This window comes from Phascolarctos cinereus, unplaced genomic scaffold (genome assembly GCF_003287225.1).
Source record: "Phascolarctos cinereus isolate Bilbo 61053 unplaced genomic scaffold, phaCin_HiC Scaffold_4;HRSCAF=312, whole genome shotgun sequence".
Lineage (NCBI taxonomy): Eukaryota > Metazoa > Chordata > Mammalia > Diprotodontia > Phascolarctidae > Phascolarctos > Phascolarctos cinereus.
Genome location: NW_027555847.1, coordinates 225,776,964 through 225,791,211, shown reverse-complemented (window position 1 = coordinate 225,791,211; position 14,248 = coordinate 225,776,964). Strand labels below are relative to the sequence as shown.

Sequence of the window (14,248 nt, the reverse complement as noted above, 5' to 3'; positions counted from 1 at the left end):
TGGAGGAGATGTAAAAATCAATAAGAAATCTCCTCTTGGAGATTGCAAGCTGTGTTGGGTAGGGCACACACACACACACACACAATATGAAATGGAACAAAAAAAGAGACGTGCACAGGAAAGATACGAAGTGTTATGTGTTATATAAAACGTGGTCCCTACCTTCAAAGACTTTAAAATAGACTTCTTGATTAAAATTGATGCTTTCTTGCCTTTTAGATTTTGCTCACACTTTTTAGTCAGTCATGATAAGCATTTATTAAATGCTTTGCCAGACACTGTACTTAAGCCATGGGGATACAAAGAGGCAAAAGACACTCTGCCCTCAAAGAGCTTACAGTCTAATGAGGGAGACAACATGTGAACAAATATATATAAAGTAAGCTCTATACAGGATAAATGGAAAATATTTAACAGAGGAAAAGTACTAGAATTAAGTGGGATTGGGAAAGGCTTCCTATAGAAGATGAGATTTTCTTTTTTTTGTTTGTTTGTTTGTTTTTGCAAGGCAGTTGGGGTTAAGTGACTTGCCCAGGGTCATACAGCTAGTAAGTGTCAAATGTCTAGTCTAGAGACCAGATTTGAACTCAGGTCCTCCTGATTCCAGGACCAGTGCTCTGTCCACTGCACCACCTAGCTGCCCCAGAAGATGGGATTTTAGTTGGGACTTATAGGAAGTTAAGGAAGAAAGAGGCCAAGATGAGGAGGTAGAACATTCCAGTCATGGGGGACAACCAGAGAAAATGCCCAGAGCTGAGAGATGGAGTGTCTTGTTCGTGGAACAGCCAGGAAGCCAATGTCACTAGACTGAAGAGTATGTGGTGGAGGAAGGAAGGTGTAAGAAGATTGGAAAGGGGTGGGAGAAAGGGTTTATGAAGGGCTTCGAACTCCAAATAAGAACCACTTGTTGTGTGTGTGTGTGTGTGTGTGTGTGTGTGTGTGTGTGTGTATATGTGTGGTGACATAGTCAGAACTGCACCTTTAGGAAAGCCACTTCATCAATTAAATGGAGGATGGATTGGAGTGGGGAGAGATGTGAGGCAGGCAGGCCCACCAGGAGGCTATTGTAATAGTCCAAACATGAGGTGATGAGGGCCCATACTAGAGTGGTTGTTAGGTTAGAGTAGAGAAGGGGGCCTTGGCTACAGATTGGATAGAGTGGGGGGGTGGGAGAGATAGTAAGGAATTGAAGATGAACCCTAGGTTGCTTTGCCTGGGGGCCTGGGAGGATTGTGGAACCCTTGGCAGTAATAGGGAAATTTGGAAGAGGGAGAGTTTAAAAGGAAGGTAATAGGAGAAGAGGGAGATCAACAGTATCAAAGGCTGTAGTAAGGTCAAGAAGAATAAGGATTGAGAAAAGGTCATATAATAAATACTAAATACAGTCATATTTAAATAATTGGAGAAATGTAAATTGTTCCTAGATAGGCTGAGCCAATATAATAAAAAATGACAGTTCTACCTAAACTAATCTACTTATTCAGTGCCATCCCAATTAAACTACCAAAAAATTATTTTGTTGAGCTAGAAAAAAATAATAACAAAATTCATTTGGAAGAACAGAAAGTGAAGAATATCAAAGCAATTAATTTAAAAAAAGTAAAAGAAGGTGGTCTAGCAGTACCAGATCTTAAACTGTATTATAAGGTGGTAATTATCAAAGCTATCTGGTACTAAGAAGAGGATAATGGATCAGTGGAATACAATAGGTATTCAATACACAATACTAAATGATTATAATAACTTTGTGTTTGATAAATGTAAAGACCTAAGCTTTTGGGATAAGAACTCACCATTTGGTAAAAATTGTTGGGGGAATCGGAAAGTGGTCTGGCAGAAACTAGGTATAGATACTGTCAACTGAACCAGAACCGCTCTCAACTGTGGGTGGCTGGAGCCAAACAAAGCAGGCTAGAAATAGGAGAGTTAGGAATCAAACAGAAGTTTACTTAATTTCAGAGTGAGGAAAATGGCTTGCAAGCAAGGACACAAATGTGGGAGCCCTGCCCCTAACCGGGGGACTGAGGCAGTATGGGGAGATCTCAATACTTATACCAGTGGCTGCACAATGAACTGTAGCACTGACAGTAAGGAGTACCAGCAACAATGTGACAAGTTTGATTCATAGCAGCACTTCATGACCAGAACGTGGATACTACACACAAGTACTCGTCCAGGCTCAGAGACCACCTGATGCTGGTGGAAAACAATTCTGGGATTTTGCTGTGGCTGACACCATCCAGAGGGTGAGTGCAAAGGATTATTGTTATGCCAAGCTCAGGGTACAGCCTGTTTGCTGGGCCTTTGCTCTGGGAAAACCAAGCATCTCCTAATATCTTGACAGTACATAGGTATCTTACTCCATTTACCAAGATAAGGTCAAAATGGATATATGACCTAGTCATAAAGGGGAAGTATCATAAGTAAATTAGAAAGGCATGGAACATGTTACCTATCAGATTTTTGGATAGGAGAAGAATTATAGAGAGCATTGGGGGATGTTTTTATTACATTAAATTAAAAACTTTTAGTACAAATAAAATCAATGTAGCCAAGATTAGAAGGAAAGCAGAAAACTGGGGGAAATTTTTTATATGCAGTTTCTCAGATAAAGGTCTCATATCTCAACTATGTAGAGAACTGAGTCAAATTTATAAAAATATGAGCCATTCCCCCAATTGGTAAATAGTCAAAACAGGAAATTTTTGGAAGAAGAAATCAAAGCTATGTATAGTCATATGAAAAAAATGCCCTAAATCATTATTTATTAGAGAAATGCAAATTAAAACAACTTTGAAGTACCATCTCACACCTATCAGATTGCTAAAATGATAGAAGGGGAAAATGATAAATGTTGGATGGAATGTGGAAAAATTGGAATGCTAATATACTCTTGGTGGAATTGTTGGTGGATCTGATCTAATCATTTGAGAGAGCAATTTGGAATTATGCCCAAATATTATAAAACTGCGCATACCCTTTTAACCAGCAATACTACTATTAGGTCTGTTTCTCACAGTGATCAGGGAAAAAGGAAGAGAACCTGTGTGTTCTAAAATATTTATAACAGCTCTCTTTGTGTGGCAAAGAACTGGAAATTGAGGGGATGCCCATTCATTGGGGAATGGCTGAATAGTTGTGGTATATGATTGTGAATACTGCTGTACTATAAGAAATGACGATCTGGTTGATTTTAGGAAAAATGAAAAGACTCAGGTGAAATAATGCAGGGTGAAATGAGCAGAACCAAGAGAACATTGTGTACAGTAACAGCAATGTTATTTAAAGAGTAACGGAATAACTAAGCTATTGTGAGTAATATAAACATTCATATCAGCTAGGAAGGACTTATGAAGGAAAATGCTATCTACCTCCAGATAAAGACCTGATATATAGAAGTGTGTATTGTATGGTTCCACGTGTATAACTATATCAAATGTTGGCCTTCTCTAATGTGGATTTGGGAGGAAGGAAGGGAGGGAGACAATTCAGAACTCAAAATGTGACAAAAAATAAAATAACTTTTTTTAAAAGAAGAGACTATTGAATTTGGTAATTAAAAGATTATGGGTAACTTTGAAGAGAGTGGTTTCAGTGGAATGAAGAGGTTGGATGCCAGATTGTAAGGGGTTTAGAAGAGAGTGGAGAGAGAAAGTAGAGGTACCTATTATAGATGGTCTTCTCAAAGAATTTAGCCACAAAGGGTATAAGAGATATAAGACAATAGTTATTGGGGATGGAAGGATCAAGTGAGGGTTTTTTGAAGATGGGAAGAGACATGGATATGTTCATAGTTATTAAGGAAGGAGCCAGTAGATAGGAAGAAATTGAAAATAAGTGAGCAAATGGGAATGACAGAGGTAACAATCTGATGAAGGAGATGGGATGGAATGGGATTACTTGTGCAGAAAGAGGGGCTAGCCTTGGTAAGGAGGAAGGCCACCTCTTCATGTGAGACAGTGGTGAAGGAAGAGATAGTGGTAGAAGGCATCTTAGTGATATGAGGAAGATGGGAGAAGAGGGAGCTCCCTGTGAATGGCTTCAATTTTTTTCTGGAAAATATGAGACAAAATTCTCAGCTGAGGAAGTGGGGGAGGAGAAGCCAGGGGAGGTTTGAGGAAGGATGAAAAGATTTGAAAGTGCTAATGTGCAGAGTGGGATAATGAATTGATAAGGAAAGTATGGTGGGATTGTTTAGCAGCAGTGAAAGCTTAGTTAAGGTGGTATGACATAAATTTGTAGTAGACCCAGTCAAAACATTTGCAAAATTTTCTCCATCTTCATTCAGCAGCACACGTGTAGGAGTGAAGGCAGTGGCTTGTGGGAATGATCCAAGGCTGAGGCTTGGCAGGGTGCAGTCAGTGACATGGTAAGGACTGAAGGAAGAGGAGAGTGCAGTGTTAAACTGGTTCACCAAAGGCTCAAGATGGGGAAAAGGGGAGAGACTGACTAGTATAGGGATAATGCCTGAGAGAGAACTGAGGTGTTGAGTGATTGGAGATCACAGTATACAGGAAGAGTAGAGTCTGATAAGGGAAAGTAGAGGGAGGAAGGCCAATAGATATGGTCGGATAAAGAGATTTTGGAATCCTTGAACGTGGAGGTGATACATTTGTGGGTAATGACAAGGTGAAGAGTATAAGCACAATTTTTGTTTGATTGAGGTAGAATGGAGGTATAGGTCATGGGAAGTAAGCAGGCTGAGAAACTGAGTAGTTAGAGTGTTTGAGGGGGAATTAATATGTATGTTTAAGTCCTTAAACTTACAATATGTAAGTTTAGTATTAGGACAGGAGCTGGGGAAGAGAGAAAAATTGTGAGCCTCATATTGGACTCACTGAAGAAAGAAGGAGACCTAGAGGTCTCTATAAGTAACAGCTACTAGGATTTTGATTGGATGGTAGATATGGATTGCATGAACCTCAAAGGAGGACAGTGATGGAGGGAGGGGGAAAACCTGAAAGTGGCAGTGGGGAGTAAGGATTCTTCCAACTCCCCTGCCTCAACCAGTGGACCTAGAGGAATGAGTGGAAGTTCAGCCAGTACTGGAAAGGGTCACCAGGGAGTCTGTGTCATTAAGAGGGAGGCAGGGATTGCTAGAATATGGAAGGTGTGGGAAAGGAAAAGATTTAGAAGGAAGGGAAGTTTATTGCTTATGGAACAGGCATTCCAGAGGGCACAGTGGAAGGGGTGGGTAGTAGCATTTGGTCGGGGCTTTGGGGAAGGAAGGTTGAGAGAGATGGGAATGAGTAACTAACTGATGGGAGGTGGGGAATGGAGTTTGGATGATGACCTACAGGGGTTCAGAATCACTGAAATGTGTAGAGTATGAACAAGTGTGAGTATATTCATAATTGAGCATAGGGTGCTACTCCTCTTCCCAAGGGAGGCTGGAGATTAGGTTGGAGATAAGTGCAGCATGAGATGGAAATCACATTGGCCAAGACAGAAGCCTTCTTTTGGGGGACATGTGGAGAGGAGATGAAGGTTTGAGGTCAAAGGAAGGTCTTGTTCCTCTTCTCACTATCATCCTGAACACCCTACACACCCCATCCAGAAGAGAAGAATAACTCCAAAACACTTACAAGCAAAGCCTTAAAGGAAAAACATAGTTTGGCTATGAGATCAACTAGAATTCCTAGAAGAAATAATATTTCTAATTCCTAGAAGATGATATGACAAATTAAATGAAAGTGCTAGAGGAAAGAATTGGAAAAGAAATGAGAGTTATGGAAGAAAGATTTGGAAAGAGAATTGACAGCTTAGCACAAGAGATACAAAACCTTATTCAAGTTAGACAGACTCTCTGAAAATTAGAATAGACCAAATAGAAGTTAATGACTCCATAAGATAGAAAATATTAAAACAATCAAAAGATTTAAAAAGTGGAGGAAAATGTCTATCTCATATCAAAAACAACTGGCCTGGAAAATAGATTGTGGAAAAAGATTTAAGAATTATGAGATTGGTCACATGATCAATAAGATGGAGGTCTAGAAATTTTCTCTAATCTTCACAACCTCTCAAACCTCTCATGCACCAGTGATAAAGCAAATTGAGCTGTATCCATGGTCTAACACAGTGGTATCCAAATCAAATAGAAATGGTGGCCACTAACCTGTACATAAAGATTCCTGTAGGCTACATATTGACTTAAAATATCAAATTAACATTGTCTGTACATACATACATATATAGATATATATGTGTATATATACATATGTATATATACTTTTAAAAAAATTTTGTTAAATATTTCCCAGTTATATTTTAATCTGGTTTGGGCTGCACGCAGGAATGTTGTGGGCTGCATGTGGTGTATTTGACACCAGGAATCCAAAAGACAATTGAAAAAAAAAAACCAAACAAACCATGAACTTACGCCTACCTTGAACTCACTTAGTACTCCCTCCTCCAGTGCTTACCGCCCTGAAAACAACAAGGATGCACCAGCCACCTCACAGGCTAGCAATGAAATACAATCTGGTAGCACCATGGAGATCCAAGTTCCACATTGCAGAAATTAGCTGAGGCTATAAGAGCTAGCCCAGCAAACCCCAGCAGAGCTCTCTGCTGCAAAAGATCTCTGTGGGAGAATGGAGGAACAGAAGGAACCGAGCAAGAAAAAAGCAGAGTTTGAAAAAAGGACAATTCCACACTATACATTCCAACCCCTCTGCCCTCTTTTGTGATCCCAGCTCCAAATAACTGAAATCAGTCCTGGCTGTAATACCATGAGTCTGGCAGCTCTGAACTGCCAGACCAGGGAACTGAGGAACAGAGGGAACAGGACAGGATATCATGGGGGTGAAGTGCTATGGGGGGCTCTGTGGGACTGTACTAAATACAAGGCAAAGAGCCCAACATCCAGTTGGGGCCAGTTGTATCCCCCTGAAAATCACTTGGAGAAGAGACTTAGGGTAGTGAACAGTGAATTACCCATTGTGAGAGGAAGCTAAGACACCTTAAAATCTAGCCCCCAGGAAAACCACCATCAGAGGTGAGGAAGTAAGAAAGTGAGCAAAAAGAGAAAATAGGGGGAAAAGACTAAAATTACCAAAGATCTCAAGAGGCAGAAAAAACTCAAAGACCTAAAATATAAGCAGATGGATCCAACAGGGAAAACATTAATAGCAGAAGGAAATATGGCCTCCAGATCTAGTAAATGAGTTTAGTCCTATATGAATAAATATTACAAAACAAAGGAAATCGACTTAACACTTGATGAGACAGAGGACCCTGTGGATTTGAGGAGATCATGGAACCATGACATGCTATTCTTGAATGGTTTAAAAGAGAAATGAGAATTGTGAGAGCAGAATTTATGGCCTGCGTGGTAGAAATAACTAGCAGAATAGAAGAACTTGAATCTTTGATCACCAAAGAAACAAAAGCACAGACAACTGGTTAGGAATGAAAATACACAGAAGTGAAGGATAATCTAGAAGAAAAAAAGCAAAAAAAAAAAAAATTAAAAGAAAATTTGCTCTCTAATCAAGGAAAACATATTAATCTTGAAGACAGGATACTTAAAGACATCCTAAAGATTATGTTTCCCAGAAGAACATGAGAAGTCAAAAAATCAGAACACCATAATGCAAGAAATAATTCAAGAAAGTGCCCCAAACTTTTGAACACAGAAAAGGAAATACCAATTAAAAAAAGCCATAGAATCTTCACACACACACACACACACACACACACACACACACACACACACACCCCCACACCCAGGCTGCAAACTCCAAGACACATGGTGGTAAAATGTAACAATTCAATTCAATAAGTTCTCTGAACAACCTGGAGAAAGACTTCTGAATGCCCAGAAAATTCAAATAACAGAAGACTATTCTGTACCGACCCGAAAACACTGGAGGGAATGGAATAATGTATTCTGAAGAACAGTGGAACTCAGGATGCAGGCCAGGCTGACTTACCTTGCAAATATGAGTAACCATAAATGAAAAAAGATGGACATTCAATAAGAAAGAAGTATTTGAAGCATTCTAGAAAACTAGACCTGAAGAGATTATTTGTTTTTGTTTTTTAACCACCCAGATAATAGAAGTGCAAGAGGAGTAAATGAAGGAAGCAGCTAAGGACATCAACATCAACAGAGGGGGCAACGGAGAGACCAGTAAGAGACTTCTTTCTAAATGTACGCAAGAAGACAGGGATGAAGGCAGAATGCAGGTGGAGGTAATAGTGGAGAGGTGGGCCTGGGGCATTATAGATGGAACCTCTTTACCCTACATGTACAGGTTAATCAATGTCTTTTGTGGGACTACGTTACAAAATGGAAGGTGCATGGAAGGGGGAGGGGAGGAAAAAATAGAAGGGAGTATATGATGTGTCTGGGTCAAATTGAAGGCTAGCAATGAGGGGACGGAGATCCCTATGGTCTCTCAGGAAAAGAAGAGCCTGTGGGGGAATGGGTGAAGAGGAAGGAGAAAGAACTAAAAAGTGTGGGAGGGGAGATCTTTTTTGGTGGTGAGAGTGGGTCCCATTGATGAATGCTCCTATGGGTGAAGATAGATGTTCTGTGAAGAGAGATGGGGATCCTATGTTGAGTGTTGTCTGAGGGGTGTAATGCTTGAGAAGAATACTCATCTTGCCTTGGGAATGGTGAATTGGAACTCCTGAGTGCAGCTAGTCAATGGGGAGTGATAGGGCATCAACCCATGGAGGAGACTTTGAGGCAAATGGGGGAAAAAATGGCTAGAGGGAGGGTATAGTTCAATGGAAGATTGCATGATCAGGGACGGTGGTCCCGCCACGCGGCAGTGTCTTCTCTGTCACCTGTAGGTATTGTTATTTGTCTGAAAGTGAGGCACCGTGGAAAAGGGGAATCCGCAGGGTAAGTTCTACAAGACAGTGACAAATACTTAGAGAGGAGAGCCCAGAATGAATACCTCAGAAATTTTGATTCCATGAGGAATACAGAGAATAGAGAGCAATTAAATAAGTACAGGGGTCATGAACCAGAGAATGAGGGTGTAGAATAGACAGAGAGGATGGATAATGAAGAGAGTAAGTGTGAGAAATCCTCTCTGAAAAGGAGTGTAAAAACTGAAATTTAAAAAACTAATGAACAGGACTAGTTGAAGAGGAGGAAAAGAAGGGGGAATCTACTTGACTGAGAGGAAAAAAGAGGGGAAGAATTAGCCAAATAAAGGAAAGAAAAAAGAACCAATAAGCAAAACTCAAGAGGGTAAGGGGTAACAAACAAAAAGGGGGGGTTAAGGGTAAGGAGAAGAAAGCCAGTGGGAACAGGGCCACCTTAAAAAAAGATTAAGCCAAAGTAGCCAAAGAAACATAGTGCTGCGTTTACAGCAGAAGAGAGGGGTAAAAATCATAATTTAAAAAAAAAAACCAATATGAGACAAATGGAGGAAAATATAAACTTAATTTATAAATGTGAATGCATTAAGCAATACAATAAGATGAAAAAGAGGGATAGATTGGATAAGAAAACAAAGCCCTACAATATTGCTTACAAGAAACACATTTAAAAATATAGACGTAAATAAAACTGAGGATCTGGGAAGAAATTTATTGTGCATCATGTGAATCTAAAAAAAGTAAGAGTTGTAATCATGCTAGCCAATCAAGTGAAAACAAACGTTCAAAAATAAAAAGGGAAAAACAAGAAAACTGCATTGGTTCATAGTCAACAAAACAACATCAGTAATATACTTAATATACTCCAAGCGCCTTTGCATCCAAATTAATAAAAGAAATGTAAACTAAGTTACAGATATAGAAAGTAACACAATAGTGACAGGAGACTTCATTTTCCCTCTCTCAGTCTTGGATAAGTCTAACAGAAATATAAACAAGAGGGAAAATATCAAACAACAAGTTGCTGGAGAAATTAAACCTAAAAAGAACTTATATCCTTTAAATCAGATTGCAAAAGAACATATTGATTTCTCACCACAACATTGAACTTTTATAAAAACTGACCACGAATTAGGGCACAGAAAGGTTGCAAACAAATGTAAAAAGGCAGAAATAGTAAATACATCCTTGTAGACCATAATAGAATAAAACAGTCATTGATTCAGGGATCACGAAAAAATATATGGAAATGAAACAATAAAATCCTTAAGAGTGAGTGGACCAAAGAACAAATGAAAGAAACATATGGGATGATAATGAAACAACATAACACAGTTTTTGAGATGAAGCTAAAGTAGTCCTTAGGGGGAAGAAAATCACATCCCTAAAAGCATACATTAACAAAATAGAAAAGGGGAAGATTAATGAACTGAATATATATTTAAAAAATTAGAAAGCCAACAAATAAACAAATGTAAAAACAAAAGAATAGATATTAGCAATTAGAGGAGAAATAGATAAATTAGAAAATTTTAAAACCATAATAATAATAAAGAAAACTAAAAGCTGGTTCTTTAAAAAGATTTAAAAAATTGATAAATTAAAAAGAAGAGGGCAGGAAATCAAATGAATAAGATAGCAGATGAGCAAAATGAAATCACAACAAAGCCCAAAGAAATAAGAATAATCGGAATATATTTTACATACTTATATGCTACCAAAACTGAGAACACAAAAGAATTAGACAAATGCCTTAAAAAATATAAACTACTCAAATAATCAGAAGGCCAACTGGAGATCTTTAATAACTCAATCTCAGAAAAGGGAATAGGACTAGCTAAAAAGGAACTACCAAAGGAAAAAACTTCTGGTTTTGATGGATTCATGGGAGAATTCTATCAAACTTTTAAAGAACAATTAGTATCCATACTTCACAAATCAGTTTCAAAAATTGAGAAAGAAAGCACCCTACCAAAACTCTTTTATGAGAAAAGTATAGTTCTAATACCTAAACCAAAAAAAGATAAAACACAGGAAGAAAACAATAGGCCAATATCACTAATGAATATTGACTCAAAAATTTCAAACAGAACTCTATCAAGCAGACTGCAGCAATTTATCTAAGAAATAATTCATTATGACCAAGTAGGACTTATGCCAGGGATACAAAGATGGTTCAACATTAGGCAAACAATCAACATAATTATATTAAAAACCAAAATATCTAAAACCCCATGATCATCACAACAGATGCAGAAAAAGCCTTTGACAAATCACAGTACTCTTATGCTAAAAACCCTACCAAGTATAGATATAGATTTTTATCTATATTTATATAGAGAGATTTTAAAATATCAAAGAAAAATCAAAAGCAAGCATCACATGCAGTGAGGCTACGCTAGAACCATTCTCAGTAAATAATTGGGAAATATTAAATGCTCCAAGGTAGGCCAAGCTACTATGATAAAAATGACAATACCCCCTCCATTAATTTACTTAGTGCCATACCAGTTAAACTACCAAAGAATTACTTTATAAAACTAGGAAAAATAATAATGAAATTCAACTGGAGCAACAAAAAATGAAGAATCTCAAGGGAAATAATGAAACAAAGTGGGAAGGAAAGAGACTTACAAGTACCGATCTCAAACTGTACTATAAAGTAGTAGTCATCAAAACAATTTGGTACTGGTTAAAAATTAGAGAAGTAGTGGAAGAGATTAGCTACATAACATCCTAAAGCAAGCCAAATTAGTAACCTGGTGTTCAGTAAATCTAAAAATCTCAGCTACTAGGGTCACAGTATGACAAAAACTCTTGGGAAAACTGGCTAGCAGCCTGGCAGAAATTAAGTTTAGACAAGATTTCACACCATATCACAGTAAGCTCCAAATCGATATATTACCTAGATCTAGAAGGTCACAAAATAAACAACTAGAGGAACAAGGAAGAAATTACTTTTCAGATTTGTGAATAAGAGGAGAGTTTATAATCAAGGGATAAACAGGATCATAGAAGGCAAATTAGACAATTTTGATTACATATAATTTAGAAGGTTTTACACAAACAAAGCCAAATGCAGCTTAGAAGACAAAGAGCTAGCTGGAAAAAGATTTTTGTAGCAAGTTTCTCCAGTAAAGGATTTGTTTTCAAAACATAAAGAATTTATTGTATTCATATTGATAAGACTTAGAGCTATTCATCAAGGGAACAAATCTAAGCTCTCTATAGCAAATACGAAAAAATTCTCCATATCACCAATATTTAGAGAAATGCAAACTAAAGGAACTTTGAGGTTCTAGTTCATACCCATTGGACTGGCAGATGTGGCAAAAAAGGAAAATGACAAATGTTGGAAGAGCTATGAGAAAAAGGCATCAACATTATTGGTAGAACTATGAATTAGTGCAGCCATTCTGAACTGAACAATTTTGAAATACTTAAGAACTCTGATTAATGCAATGGTCAACTGTGACTCCGGAGGACTGATGATGAAAAATGCTATTTACCACCTGACAGAAAGGTCATGCAGAATAAGACACATTTTTTGACATGGCCAAAATGGGAATTTGTTTTGCTCGACTATGTTCAATTGTTACAAAGATTTTGTTCTTTCCTTATTCCATTTGTGGGAGGGAAGAGGGGGTAAGAAAAACAAATGTTTGATAATTGAAAAAATAAAATTTAATTAAAAAAAGAAAAGATGTGTTGTTATCTGTTTTGCCACCATTCCCTAAGGACCACCAGGCCTTTCTATCCATCTGGTTTACACCTAAAACCCTCCTCTGTATCATTTGTTGTTGTTCATTTGTATCAGTTGTGTCGTATTCTTCACGACCCCATTTAGGGTTTTCTTGGCAAAGATACCGGGGTGATTTTCCGTTTCCTTCTTCAGCTCATTTTACAGACAAGGAACTGAGACAAACAGGGTGAAGTGACTTACCCAGGGTCACATAGCTAGGGAGGATCTGTGGTCAGATTTAAACTTGGGAAGAGGACTCTCTTCCTGATTCCAAGCCCAGTGTTCCATCCCTATGCCACCTAGCTGCCCTCCTATATATTGATATTTCCTATTAGAATATAAGTTCCTAAGGAGCAGCTAGGTGGCACAGTGGATAGAGTACCGGCCCTGGATTCAGGAGGCTCTGAGTTCAAATTTGGCCTCAGACTCATAACACTTACTAGCTGTGTGACCTTGGGCAAGTCACTTCACCTCATTGCCTAAACAAACAAACAAAAATAACATACATTCCTTGAGAGCAAGGATTGTCTTCTTTTTTCTGTTTTTATTCCTAGCATTTGGCAATTGCTTTGCAAATAGTAATCTTCTAATAAATTATTTTTCATTCATTGAACTCATAGCACTTAGCAATTAATATTTTCCTGTTTTGTAATATCTCAAAGGGGATAGGATAGGGATTGGTCCTGTTATGTCATTGGTATAGGGGGCTTCTTAATGAGGAGATTCCCTCTTCTGGGGCAGCTCTAGTTCTCTCATGAGCTTAGAGCCTTAGAGTTGCCTAAGGCATTAAGAAGTTAAGTGACTTGTTAAGGGTCACATAGCTAGTATGTCAGGGACTTGACTTGAACTCAAGTCTTCCTCTTCTGAGGCCAGCTTTTTATCCATTATGCCACAACCACCTCCAAGTCATCATATATGTATGTGTGTATAGGAAATTTATGTATATCTATATATATGTATGTGACATTTATAAGTATATACAACATGTCAAGAGATTTAGGTGAAGCTCTCCCTCACCCGTCCTCCCTGTCCCATTGACTGGATGGCTTGGGGAAGAATCACAAGAGATAGGACAGGAGATATCCAGGTGTCTTGATGACTAAGAAGCATGTATTTTGTGCCAAAAACTGTGCTAAGCACTGGGGATACAAATAGAAAAAAAATGAGATTGTTTCTACTCTCAGGGAGCTCACATTCTAACTGGAGGGAAGGTCCTGCTGTAGAGGGGATGGAAGGACCCTGTGATAAGAAGATGAGAGGGCACAAATGCACTGGTGTCAGTCCCCAAAGAAGGGAGGACCCACATTGATTAGATCACAGATTCCTTAAAGGATGACTTTTTGTTTGTTAATTCCCCATATGTTTAGGTTGTAGGTCCCAGAATGGACTAGAACAGGGATGGGGAACCTGCAGCCTTGAGGCCACATGTGGCCTTCTGTGTCCTTAAGTGTGGCCTTTTGACTGAATCCAAATTTGGATTAAGGACCTAGGAGGCCACATGTGGCCTTGGGGCCCTAGGTTCCCCACCCCTGGACCAGAAGCTTAAGATGGTGGCTGTGCCTTTGTGTCTTTGCTTCTTCCACAATAACGGACACACAGAGGGCTTTAATAAATACTTGTTGGTTCATTGATGGTAGCCAGAGGACACGAATACACTGTTCCTTT

The 14,248-nt window shown here is 38.5% G+C and overlaps 1 protein-coding gene across 3 annotated transcripts in view; it reads left to right on the top strand.

Annotated features, from left to right (window-relative positions):
- Window positions 1-14,248, top strand: part of FBXL18 (F-box and leucine rich repeat protein 18) — a 125,234-nt gene that overhangs the window by 85,428 nt on the left and 25,558 nt on the right. Inside the window, exon 6 of one of the 3 annotated variants that reach the window (XR_013486043.1) lies at window positions 8,059-12,827. The exons of the other annotated variants lie outside the window; for them this stretch is intronic. The gene's annotated coding sequence lies outside the window, so the exon portion shown is untranslated. Of the gene's footprint in view, window positions 1-8,058; window positions 12,828-14,248 lie in introns of those variants that run through there. 3 annotated transcript variants of the gene reach the window in all.